Consider the following 11,366-nt stretch of genomic DNA (forward strand, 5'->3'; position numbering starts at 1 on the left):
TCTTCCGGTCCCTAGCACTCCGGGAGCAGCAGGTGTCGGTGCAGACATGGCCAAGTTCAAGAAGCACACCATGCACAACCAATCCTGGAAATGGCACAGAAACAGCATAAAAAAACCCTGATCACAGCGATATGAATCCCTTAAGGAGGTGCACCCCAAGTTCCTGAGGAACATGGGCTTCGCCGAGAAGCACAAGAAGGGCCTGAAGAAAAGGCAGGCCAACAACGCCAAGGCCGTGGCTGCTCACGCTGAGGTCGTCAAGGATCTTGTGAAGCCCACAGAGGTCAAGGCCAAGATCCCAATGGGAGTCAACCACAAGCTCAGGTGACTGGCCTACATTGCCCACCCCAGGCTTGGCAAGGGGGCTCAGGCACATATTGCCAAGGGGTCTGAGGCTCTGCCAGCCCACAGCCAAGGCACAAAGCAAGGCTGACGTTCCAGCCAAGGCCTCAGCTCCAGCAAAAGCTCCCAAAGGCGCCCAGGCTCCAGCTCCCAAAGGTACCCCAGCCCCAGCTCAAGCTCCCAAAGGGGCCCAGGCTCCCACAAAGTAGGAGGGCGAGAGGGATGGTGTGAGCCCTGGGCTGCTGCCTGCATGGTGCAGGTGTCTTCTTGTGCTGTTTGTTATACAAATAAACCCAGGCGGCGCTGTAAAAAAAGAAAAAAGTGAGTGAATGAGATCAAAATTCACTTTTGGAAATATCACAAGACATGCACAATGTACGAATGGGTATGCTAACAATAGAACTTTTTAAACATAATGCCATCACTTCTACTTGTTATATCTGTGGGCATTACTTACATAGGTGTGCTATTTGTGGAAAAAATATAATGAGTTGAGAGCTGGAATCCTAAGAGTTAGATGACTCAAGTGGTAAAGTAGTAGGATTACTTGGTCTTCCGTGAACATAGTGTGTCAGAGACTATAGAAACCTTTCAGGTGCAGGTCCCAATGTTCATGATTTATTCAAGCTTGAAGTTCCATGCAGAAATAATATGAACATGATATCTGAGCAATAGTGCTGGCTCTTGTTCTTTTTGTGTGAATAGATGGGTTTGAACATTGTATAAATCTAATAAAAACTGGCACAAAGAATCTAATGCAAAGTTCCCCAACAACAATATTATTGTTGTTTTGGACTGGGTAGCTTTTAATGTTTTCTTGTGCATTATAAAATATTTGAAAGGGGATAAGTGGTTGGTAGCAGAATATGGTCTGAGAGAGTAGTTAGACTATTTTTTTCCCTTGGTGGATTTTTGTCTTCAAAGTGTAAGATAGATTAGAAAGATGTGTTAGGGCCATATTTGGGGGATGATGGGACTTCTGATAGTTAGGTTTTGTGTCAACTCATCTGGGCCATGATTCTCCCATGATGTGATCTAGTATTATGTAATCAACTCTGTGATGGGAATGTCAATGAGCAGCCAAGCAATTGTGGGGGAAAAAGGGTGTGTTGTGGCCCCTGTAACAACCAAAAGGAGGTTTCCTGGGGGTGGTATAAACTACTCTTACCTTGTGGGGAAGTTAGTTTACTTCTTGCTGGTTCAGAGCCTGCATTTGGCACACAGGGCCGTTGACCTTGGAAGCAATCAGTGTCCAGTCATATTGCCTGCAGTCACAAGCCCGGTCTGTTCATCTTGGAATCATTTGCCTCTGTCCCTACCAGAGGGTGGTCTTCCTGGTTCCTGGTTGGTCTAACTGATTCCTGGTTCTTTGGCCCTGACAAGTAGTTGAGTCAGGAAAAGTCTCCAGTTTAACACCTGGCCCAGGGAGTTAAACCAGACTGGACTTAAGCACTTCTGTGACTGTGTGAGCAACTTTTGGGCTATATATTTCTTCATATATAGAGAAAGAGGGGTGAAGAAAAATTATGGAGGTGCTGTCAGCCATCCAGTTTGGAAAATGTTTCCAAGAATGGAATGGCAAATTTGACAAATTTATTAAGTGTAATGGAGAGTACTTTGAAGGTGATAAGGTTATTTTGTAAAAAAAAGAAAAAATTCAAGTACATAGCTTTGAAAATAAAAAAATTCTGGTTTTGGGGGTACCCCTTCATGTGTTTTAAGTAATATATATCATGAAGTAAGTATATATATGTATTTATATACATGTATGTGTTTTTATATAATGAAGTTATGTATATTTAAAATCACTGATGTTACTTCTTTAGAGAACCTAGCCTAACAGAATTAAATAACAATCCAAAAGGTTGGACTTTATTTTTCATCTCAGCAAAATTGTTGAAGGCTTGGAGCAGGTTGTTTCAGGGATAAACATGAATTAAAAGAAAAATTCATTCACAAAAGTACATAGGGATTGCGGCAAAAGTTGCATACTATCTGGTACTTTACTCAAATGTTTTCAAGTCCAGATGGAGAATCATACCCTGAAGTGGCCTCTGAGGTAATGTAATTAAAAGGCCAAAGACATTAGAAGGCGGAGAGATTGACTTTTGCCTGATGTGAGTTGGTGAGATGAGCGAATAGGTATTCCTGGTAGCAAGGGTTTCATGAGCAGTGACGGAAGTGTTCACATGGGACCAAAGATTAATCCAGTTACACTGGGTCCCAGGCATGTGAAAAAGAGTGGTTGCGTGTTAGACCAGCGACCTTCAAGGAGAAGGGGCGTGCATGCCCAGGGTCCACCAACGGGAGAGATGCAGTCAAGGGCTCTGCTTTAGGGTGTGCCCTGGATGGGTCTGTGTGGAATGTATTGGAGTCAGAAGGATCGAATTTTGTAACTTTGTCCAGTGAACTTTAATTTGATCCCATTCAACATCATCTCATGAAGTCTTCGTGAGCCAGGCTTTGGGGTACCTGGATTTGAATGGGCCGGGTAAGGGTCAGCAAGCTAGTAAAGAATTAAGGAGGCACATTTTTCACCACGAGGTCTATTGTCCATTGAGTTGAAGGTCGTGTTTTTTGGTTTGCTTGGTTTTTGTCCAACATCTCTTTCTTTGCTCTGCTTTTTTAGTTGTGTAAACTTTGGGGAAAACAATTAAAGGGTAATATTCAAACAGCTCCTAAAAATGGCATCAAGTCCCCACTTTATTTCTGGGCCCCATAGCCCGGGAAAGCACCTTGTCCAATACCAGATTTTTAGAGCCTTTAGATTTCCTTCCCTCTGTGGATCAATAAATTAAGTAACACGTCAATACCGAGATAGCAGATGAACATCTGTCAGGGAGAACTAGTCCTGCGGGCTTTGTGCTCTGCTATGGGAAGTGTTTGATCTTGGTGTGCCGTCATAAAAGATGGGAGAGAGTTTATAATCTTTTATGGTGCTGAATTACTAACAATACCTGACAGGGTGATTGTGCCTGAGCCTCCAGCGGGAACTTGGGATGTTCTCCTTGGCTTGTCCCTGTAGGAGCCACAGAACTTGCTGGTGAAACATCAAAACAAGCTATAATGTGCCTCTGGCAATGGGATTCAGAACAGCTGCAGGGCTTTTTCCTACAGGAGGCTGGCAGGAAGAAGAAAAATGAAAGTAGGGCAATCAATCTCTATAGCATTCTATATATTAATACTGTTTGCCAGCACCAGACATTGTTTAATCAATACCGGATGCAGGGGTTTGCAACAGTTTGTAATATTTGGTATGCCTGTGGAGAGCTCCAGCCCATGGCTGGTAGGGGTCTATAAATGCTCACACTGTGTGCCCCTGGTATCTGGACAGTAATGGGCACTTGAGGTGGGAGCTTTACTTAAACAATGATTAGAACTTTCACCTTCAGCAAGCCAACAAGGTCCCGATCCCTCAGAAGCCCACAGTGGTCCACTGTTTGCAGTTGTCGTTTAGAACGCTCTCAGCTTCTTTGCTTGTTCTGTCTTCAGTGAATCAAGGAGAGAGGCATAGCCCCAGCGTCTTCCTTGAGGCTGGTGGGGAGTGGGGAGGAAGGAAAATGGGGCACGCAGCCACCAGGGGGACGCCCATGGGACTGATCCTACTGGATGCTGTGAGTCAAGAACACCCTGAATACATGGACTTCAGGGATTAGAGGCATTTTCAGTCAGTGAAGATATTTGTAAAATGCTAAAGACAAACCAGAGTCATTTACTGCTGTCTTAGGTAACGAACCCTTCCATAACAAGCTGCCAGAGTTAAGGGCTAAAGCCTTGAAGGCACTTCTAGGCTGCTAATGGAAATGTTTGTGACTTAGTTTAGCCAGCTACTTTGGGAGAAAGACCTGCTTCTGTAAAGATTCAAAGTAAAAACCAAACAGTAACAAACCCACGTCCTGAGTTGATTCTGACTCATAGTGACCCTATAGGACAGGGCAGAACTACCCTTGTGTGTTGTGACTGTAACCCTTTATGGGGATAGAAAGCCTTGTTTTCCTCTCATTTGTAAAGATTATCACCATGTAAACCCAATGGGGCCATTCTCCTCTCCAAATAGGCTCACCATGAGTCAAAAACCTACCACCCAAACAATGAAAGACTGAAAGTGCAAATCTGAGTCACGGTCATGCCAATTCCTTCTTCTAACTCCCCAAACCAAGACTATCATTTGACTTAAGTATGAATGGCAAAGGCACAGGGATGAATTTCCTTGTGAGGTTTAATTGCTGCATGTTTATTATGACCCTCCAGCTTATCTTTCCGAGCAGGGCAAGCATAATGTGCTTATAATGAGATGGCTGCTAAAATCCTGGTGAGCAGTTCAAATTCACCAGAATTCTCCACAGGAGATTGATGAAGCTTTCTGCCCCTATAAAGGTTTATAGCCTCGGAAACCCTAGGGAACAATTCTACACTGATAGGGTCACCGGGCTTCAGAATTGACTTGGTGACCATGCCCTGGTGTGTTTGAGTGGTTGTTTTGTTTTAGAGGTGGGTGCTTAAGGAAGGGTTTTCAATCAGACAAACTTCATAACAAGTGGATTTCCATGGCAGGCAGTCAGCTGTTATTGTACAGATTTTTTCCCCTCTAGATTTTGTATGTTAATGTGGATTAATTTTAAAAATTCAAATTATGTTTACACTACAAATAAAAATGAAAGTAAACTAAAACTCCAGCCCTTTTATTTATTAGTTTTCTGCCCTCCCACTTCATGTGTTGGCAACATCATTTGGAAGCTGAGTCTGCTGGGTGCTTGCCAAGTAAGAAGTACACACACACACACACACACACACACACACGTGTAACAAGCTAAAAACCAAAGCTGAGGTGGCAATTTGCTCATAAACCAGATAATTAAGGATGTGCCAATTTACCTGTGGGGGACTCAGGATTTATCAGTGGTTTTTATTTACTGTTTAATAGTATAACATGTTACATAAACTTTGAAGTAAAACAATTTGATTATAAAAGTACCCCCTTCAAGGTCACAGTACCTCCCCTACAGAGTTCTAAAATCAGTGGAAAATGGGCAACATCAATAAACACAGTGACTTATGTCAATAAATGTTCTGCCCACCCGGGTACTTTGTTAACCAAGTTTAAACCTTTGCCAGTTCTGCTTCGATCAGTAGTTTTAGAAATAACGATGGTTTAATGGACCTACTTCAAAGGTAATCTTTTCTACCCAATATTTCTTGTTTAAAGATTTTCTTATATTTTTAAGGTTTATTTTTGCCAATGATTCTGAAATGTAGCTTCACCCTGTAGATATCCGAAGAGGTTTAAAAGAGCAAGATGCCTGCATCCAAATCCACAAGATTCTGTTGTAGCTAGCCTCTGATTTGGTCCAGACAATAAGGTAAAAAAAATTTTTTTCCACTGTATTGTGCATGTGATCCCCTGGGAATTGTTGGTGGATCTGATTCAATGGATGTGTATATAGAGGGCTTGTTGCAGGATGAGATTCTGCATTAAAAAATATTTTTAATGCAAATATATACAGCAAAACATACATCTATTCAACAGTTTCTACATGGACCTTTCAATTACATTGATTACAAACTTCACACTGTTCCCACCTCCTACTACAATATTGTTTCCCCACCATTGACTTGAACTTCCTTCTTTTTTACACCTGTGCTTTAAAGGTACTTTTGTGAATTTGATCTCATAGATATAATTCTTTAAAAAGAGCCAGTGCTTAAGGAAAACATTGTTAATTGACTCACTTGGTGTATTAGTTTAAAGATGAATTCATAGGACCATTTGGATTCAAAATTTAAAGATTATTTCCAGATAAGAGATTTTGGTGTTCCCCCAATCTCGGTGGATCTAATGGTCTGGTTTCCATATAAATTTGAAATCCTGGTCCACATTTTCCCTCCTTTAAATCAAGATCTGTATATTAGGTCCTTGCTGTGCACCATCCGTTTCTTTGGTCTGATGGAGATTCTACATTTCTTAATAAGCCAAGGGCCATGCTGATGTTGCTGAGACCACACTTTGCACGTCTAGAGGAAGTATTTTTGTATACATTTTTTTTCCTGAACTAAGTAATCATTATTCTATGGAGGAAGATACAGAAGGGAGGCATATGGCAGAGAGTAATTCACACAGTTCACAAAAGCCTTAAGTATGAAACTTCTGCACCCATTGACCCAAACCCTCTCACTACCTCTGGTGTTGGAAAATCCTACTAAAATTAGATTTTTCCAAAAATAACAATCTAACCTAAAGTACACCATGAGGAGTGATGGTTATTTACACTAGTGTGTTCCTAGAAATTTCTGGAGACCAGGAAGGGAAGAGAAAATATAAACTCTAATCTGGACTGCATACTTAGTATGTGACAAGCATCATGGAGGTGCTTTGCATGTATTGTTTTATCGAATCGGGGCAGGCCGGAATATTGCTCTCTGCTGATAATGTAACCAAGAGAGACTGCAGGGGAGACGCTCCTTGAGCGGAATGATAGAATTAACAATTAAGGGCAGGGACAATGTCTGGGTGCTGCCTATTTAGTCAAGACTCCAGCTGTTCCCCTACTCTGATCTGAGTGCCTGATCCTCTCAGCAAAACCAGCCTTTGAGCGCATTTCCTGTTTGGATGATCTACTCTTCTAACTCTTTATTATGACTATAGTCTGCTCTTTGGTTGGGTCACAGCACCTCTGATAAACTAATTTATGTTCACATATTAATGCATCTTGTGAGTGTATACTATCATCCTGTGACATCATTATTAAGTGTTTTCTCTTTCATCTTTATTTTAAAATGATAAAGCTCTTCTGATTGAATTTCACTGTTTGCCTCAGGGCTCTTAAGTGATGCCAAAGTAACCAGTTAATCTGTTATTAAAACAAATCTGCTAAGCAGTGTGTTGGAGGTCTTGTGGAACAAGCGACTGCTTGACTGACAATATTGTTTTCCTTCCTCTGGTTTGGTTGGCATTGGATGGACCCAACCACAGAATCTTAAGAACTTATTTTTAAAAACTGGCTGCTGACATGTGTCCAATCTGGGTGGCTTTCCCAGTACACAGTAACACCATTCATCACGGCTGGCTCCAAGGAGGTCACAGAGGTGTAGGGTTTGAGAACCTGAAGTCGCACACAGGCCCCCCGCCCTGCTCAAAGCTTGACCCTGCACCTCTCACACCCCTCTAGCTTCATCCTCAAATCCCAGACCTTCCTTTGGGGAGCAATGGGAAGTTTTTTTCGTCCTCCTTTTTCATTTACCTTTGAGTTTTTCCAAAGCCCAAGGCACTTACTATGCAAGGCGTTTGTGTTCGGGCAGAATAGTGGTTCCGACGGACGTCCCGAGCAGGTAGCAGACTTCCGCTGCCATTCTGCAGGCATCGCCGCCTCTCCCGACAGCTGCAACTGCGAAAACAATCTTATTCTTTTGTTTTGCACACTTAAGACAGGCCTTCAGCCAAACTGTCGCCCTGACCTTGTTTTATATTTCCAATGTGCGTTTTATTAACTCTTTTTTCATATGGTGCATATGGAGCTTGCAACCAGATGAGGGGAGGCAAATGTTTCGATTCTGATGGAAAGAGCAGTGGGGAGCAAAGAGAGACGCTAAGGACAGCTTTTGCAGTAAATATACGTCTTTAGTTAATCTGCGTTCCACTGGACTACGTGAACTCCGTGAAAAGGTGATAAGAAAGCATTTAAGTTGTGCACGTCACCTTGGAGTTAAAAGATAAATACAGATGACCACGAACCATGCCGTCAAAGCCTCTTTGAAGGGAAAGCAGTTATTTTGACAAGAAGATCATCGAAGAACGCCGTGCTCTATCTTGATGGGGGAACTTTGGCTTTTCTGCCGACACGTGGCAGTTTTCTGCAGATGGAGTAGGAAGAAATTGGAATGTGGTCGAGCCTTAAAAAAGAATTCACATAGAATCTGTCTTGCATATACGTTCATTGATTTCTAACAGCCTGGCTCTTTCCAGAACAACAGCCGGGAAAATCATTTCTGTCCATGGAGGAATGACAAACTGCCATTTTTTCCAAACGGAGTTGCACTTTTCCCTCGGCGTCATTCCCCACCCCATCCCACCTCCCCTCGGTGTGTGCCTGTGTGGAGGGGTGTCTGCCTAATTGGCCACAAGAGGGGATTAAACGAAATAAAATCACTATCCACGGGGGTCCTCTAAATATGCCCTTTTAATTTGAAAATTTTTGTGGGTTATAGTGTAATGCAAGCTTTTCAAGATTTATGGATGCACCGTTGTTCACAGGGCTCGCAAAGCCCATGACCCCCAGCCTGCTTCGCTGCCCGCTGCTGAGAGGGATGGCAAAGGGGAGTTTCCTCGGTGGCAAGCAGACTGGGTGGGACCCACGCTTCAAAGAAGCCTCAAATCAAACACATCTTCGGCCCAGCGCTGGGAGGGAGCGGAGGCGGCTCATTTGTCCTGTGGCAGCATCATCACCCCCGCAGGCATTCGGACCATGTAGATGATCAAGACGTTTGCTGGCAGACCCGAGTAAGCAGCCAGGACTTGATGTGTTGGCTGCAGTCGGAGTCAAAATCCGCCACTCGGTGTAATTAATTGCTGCGAGAGGAAACGGACCAGTGGCGCCTTCTGCTGTGAAACTGTTAATGGAGAACTGATGGAGAGAAAGTCAAGTCCTCCCCTCCAAACTGGAATGTGGAAGAAATCTGTTGGAAGGTGATGACAGGAATGAAGTAAAACAGTTGTTTCCTGCTCCGCGTGCCAGGTGTGTCACATACTGTGATAAATAAGAAATTGGGGAATATTACAAGCGTTTATGATGGCGAGGCACAAGAAACGCACTTGAACTGCTTTGGCTCTCCTGGCACCAAGCAGGGAGCAGTTATTGCCCAAAGCCTGGAGCTGCTAATTCCTTTGTTTAGGTTCAAGCCAGCATGCTCTATTAAAAGCTTAAATTCGATTTTATTGTCCGGGAATTTATTAACTGATTATGAAAAGACATTAAAAGACTCGTAATTAAACTACTAAGTTCCTCCTTATCTTGATTCATTCTCTCATTTTTTGTGTGCACATAGATCCTTGGGTTTTGAGGTAACTGCTCCCAACACCGCTGTGGCCTGATTGGCCCCGGCTCTGCCCGCTGCCCCTGGCAGTCGGAACGGAGGATACCTGTGGAAACCAGAGGGCGGTGGTTAGGAGCGTTTTCACACAGCTACATGTGAGTGCAGTGGTTGCGTCCACATTTAAACCTTTCTAACCGCGGTTCATCTTGCCTGAAGACCACGCTCCAATAATTCCTGACCAAACAGACTCCCCCAAGACACAATTTTTAAAGAACCAAACGTCTATAAAGGTTGCCAAAATGTGCGCGTGTCCATAGGGCCCCTTGGTGCATAGCAAATGTAGTGTGTCTGCAGAATACCCACATACATCTTATTCGCGGCATGACTCTAGGTATCCATGTGAAAACCATCATGGCACTGCGATTACTTTCCCTTCTTGTTTTTTTTTTGTTTTTTTTTTGTCTAAAAGTATTTTTAATGTATTTAACTTACCAATCGCTCTCTAAAAACTGCAAGAGCACCTGTATAGCATTTTCTTCCTAAGGACAAAAAAAAAAAAAAAAAAGAAAACATCATTAGCAATCTTGACCATAAATTATAGTCATTTTGATGACAATGGAACTTCAGAAAACACTGCCTTAAAAGTTTCTCGATAATTGCTCATTAGACAAACCTCATTGACCTTGGTGCTGCCAATAATCAAAGCAGAATTTAGAACTAAATATATATACATAAGGAGTCATCAGAACTCTGAAAACATAAAATATCTAGTTAGTGTTGAATTACGTGTTTAAATACAATATTCTATTTCAGTCCTAAATCCTGCTACTGTTAAATCACTGAAAATTGGATTAAAAGTGTAGGAAGCCTACCAACCTCTCAAATACAAAATCAATGTTTAGAAAATGATGATGGCAACATATGTACAAGTATGCTTGAAGAAATTGATGTATGGAATGTTATAAGAGCTGTACGAGCCCCCAATAAAAGGATTTTTTAAAAAGTGTAGGAAGCCTAATTCTTAAAGGGGTCCCTTGAGCATATTAAAGGATTTAAACACGTTTCAATAGAATTGTCTACATAATGAGTTAAATTTATAAGATATCAACTACAGCTTTTCCTCAGAGACTATCAACTATATATTTTTTGTGCTCTTGTGTATCATCAGCACTTAGTACCACAGCTTTGAAGATATATGTATGAGTAGGTGCCAATTTGAGGAAATTTGAGGCTTGGTATTCTCTGTATAAAATTTTTTTTTGATATACTGTTAATTTGAGACATTCAACACAAATGCACACTAGAGCTAATGTCTTCACCTTGCACAGTAGTTTTAGTTTAAAGTTAACAAAAATAGGTTGTGGATTGCCATTAAAAGTTGTCTTGGTTATTTCATCACAATATGACTTGAGGGACACATTGTTATATTATATTTACTTTTCCAAGTAAATATAGTTTTTATTTTTAAATTTCTAATAATCAATATTTTAAAAACAAAATACCTAAATTATATTTTAGGCAGTATTTGTTTAGGAAGAATAAGAATTATTTTTATCTGAATTATTTTCAATTACATTAATTTGTCAATCATTCTTCCTCCATTAGTAAAAACACCAAAATGGATAATTAGCTTGTTTATTTCTCAAGTTTTAAATCGGGTAGATTTCATTTATTCACCAAGGACTGGGTACTAAAATGGCCACTTCTAGATCCTATGAACTAACCGTAGTGTAAACACAATCTTCACCCTTGAACATCTAACCTGAACTGAAGATCTGGTGTAAAAGACGATTTTGGAAAAAAATAGGACTAAGTACCTATTTATTTCCTCATACTTTAAGAGGATAATATTTTACAAGTGAATCAGATTGGGCTTGTGAATAACCACACCTAGTTGGTTTTCTCTCTCTTTCCATTCATTTGCCTCTCGGCATCCCTCTTCTCTCTACCTGTGTCTTTTCTCCAACTGTCACACCACCGTGTCCATACATCGCAGT

The 11,366-nt window shown here is 41.6% G+C and overlaps 1 pseudogene; it reads left to right on the plus strand.

The window, feature by feature from the left end:
• The first annotated feature begins 46 nt into the window (after positions 1-46).
• LOC115870989 lies at positions 47-551 on the plus strand (annotated as a pseudogene).
• Positions 552-11,366: the final 10,815 nt, after the last annotated feature.

The sequence above is a fragment of the Echinops telfairi genome, unplaced genomic scaffold (assembly GCF_000313985.2).
Source record: "Echinops telfairi isolate 266 unplaced genomic scaffold, ASM31398v2 ScPeMD7_3533;HRSCAF=4204_0, whole genome shotgun sequence".
NCBI classification, from domain to species: domain Eukaryota; kingdom Metazoa; phylum Chordata; class Mammalia; order Afrosoricida; family Tenrecidae; genus Echinops; species Echinops telfairi.